The sequence below is a fragment of the Triticum dicoccoides genome, chromosome 4B, assembly GCF_002162155.2.
Source record: "Triticum dicoccoides isolate Atlit2015 ecotype Zavitan chromosome 4B, WEW_v2.0, whole genome shotgun sequence".
Lineage (NCBI taxonomy): Eukaryota > Viridiplantae > Streptophyta > Magnoliopsida > Poales > Poaceae > Triticum > Triticum dicoccoides.
Genome location: NC_041387.1, coordinates 94,251,742 through 94,253,876, shown reverse-complemented (window position 1 = coordinate 94,253,876; position 2,135 = coordinate 94,251,742). Strand labels below are relative to the sequence as shown.

Below are 2,135 nucleotides of genomic sequence, written 5' to 3'. Positions count from 1 at the left end.
GAACCTGAACCTCCTGCTGCTACTGCTCTTTGCTAAAATCCACGCCCCCTGCTGCATCTTCCTTCTTCTCACCAAAATTGATGCTGTCCTCTTCTCCATTTGCTTGCTGCTACACCCTTCCTGAAGCTCTCTCAACTTTATTTTGTTCTGTATTAGTACTATTTTTGTCTGTATGTCAGTTAGTTTGCTGTAATAATTCAGATTACTTGTGATCTTTGTGTTGAATGTGATTTCAGTGAACTTGAGATTTGTAATATTGCTCAATATTCAGTCTATAATGTCTGAAACTTTGTGATTCGGTGGTGTCTATATTCAATATATATAACCTGTGATATATATCTTGTTAGATGGTTCAATCTTTTAGTTATTGTTGTACTGATATATGTTAAGGTGATTTGGCTTGTGTGATATGAGTCTAGTACATGTGCTATATAAATTCATGTGTGTTTGTGGTGTAAACCATCTATATTGTGTCTTTTAATCTTGTTTCTTCCTTCTTCTTACATGTTAGATGGTTATATGTGTTCATGTGTTGCATCTTCTTGGTGTGTATTTTAATTCTTCTAGTATAATAAAAATACCAAAAAGACAGTGAAGAAAATCTGAACCTTCCTTTGCCCTTTTTGCATTTTCTTTGGTGACGATCTTTGGGTACAACCTTGTTTAGTGTAGGTTTATTTTCTTGCATTCATAATCTGAATTGTGTTACCTAGCTTTAGCCAAGCACGTTCATTGATTTGCCTAGTCCCTGAGGAGAACACGACACTCGTAGTTTGGGGCGTAAAACCCCGCTATATTACAACTGATCATTTTGGCGCCGTTGCCGGGGACTAGTGTCGAGCGATTATGTTAGCTATAGACTAGGTTTATTTTAGTTTCGTGTTTAATTCATCGTGTATTTCTTTTTCTGTGTTTCTTTTATATTTTTTTCCTTGTTGTTGCTTCGGCTTATTAGGATACTAACATTCTAACTAGTATTTACTATTTATGAGTGTGCGTAGGAAATCTGATCTATTTGCAGGTTGATTCATAGTTACACTTGGTGGAGATATGGCGATGCTTCGTGATGTTTGGATGCCAAGCAGCCAATGCTATTTCACAGGGCCACTTTGGCCGTCTTTTGAGGCAGAAAATTTTGAGCCAAAGCCTGGTCTTATTGCTTTGGTTCAACAACAACAGTTTGGAGGTCTGCTCACTGAGGATCCCTATGAGCACTTATACCGAGTCATGGAGTATTCAGGTACAGTCAAGTACCATGGAGTTCCTCAAGATGCTATCAAGTGCATGCTGTTCTCATTCTCTCTCCGGGGTGATGCTCGTGCTTGGTATCGATCCTTGCCATCAAGATCATTCAGTTGGAACGAGATATCACAAGCTTTCTTGGATAAATATTTCCCACTACACAAGCAGTCCGCAATTCGAGATGAGATCCTCAGCTTCGTTCAGCGTGAAGGCGAGAGCTTGTATGATGCTTGGGAGAGATACAAGGTTTTATTCAGGAGATGTCCTAACCACGGGCTCGAGAGATGGTTAGAGCTGCAGATATTCTATAGAGGATTGACTTCGAACACTCGAGCTTATGTCGATATGGCAGCGGGTGGAGCTATTACAAACAAGACACATGATGAAGCTTTTCTACTGATTGAGAGCATAGCTTTCCACCAACTTCAGTGGTACAATAAGAAGCCCACGTCTGATTCATTGGTTTGCTTGCAACAAATCACTACACCTCAGAACACGACACTCGTAGTTTGGGGCGTAAAAACCCCGCTATATTACAACTGATCACCCCGCCATCGGCTTTAAGTGTGGTGTAACATACATATGCATCATCTACCTAACCCTCACTCAGTGCGGGGATTTCTAGTTCAAAATCACGGTGCCACATCAAAGTTGTTCCATTGTGTACTAAAAACACACCTGATCCATACATATGTTTGGGCCACATGCATGCAGTGGTTGTCTTCGGGGACTAGCTACTTGCGTGATTATTGGCGAGCTAGCCTATCTGGAGTCACATGGATGACCATTACTTTGACCAGCAACAATAGAGAGGTTGTAAGACCAAGGTGGACTATTCTTGGTCTGTTTTACGATCAATCTTGGTGAGATGCCTCTCTGGCCTGCCGACTAAA

At 40.8% G+C, this 2,135-nt stretch overlaps 1 non-coding gene across 1 annotated transcript; it reads right to left on the bottom strand.

Moving 5' to 3' along the window:
• Positions 1–1,416: 1,416 nt before the first annotated feature.
• LOC119296451 lies at positions 1,417–1,520 on the bottom strand. Its single transcript, XR_005145217.1, has one exon. It is a non-coding gene; the product is annotated as a small nucleolar RNA R71 (small nucleolar RNA).
• Positions 1,521–2,135: the final 615 nt, after the last annotated feature.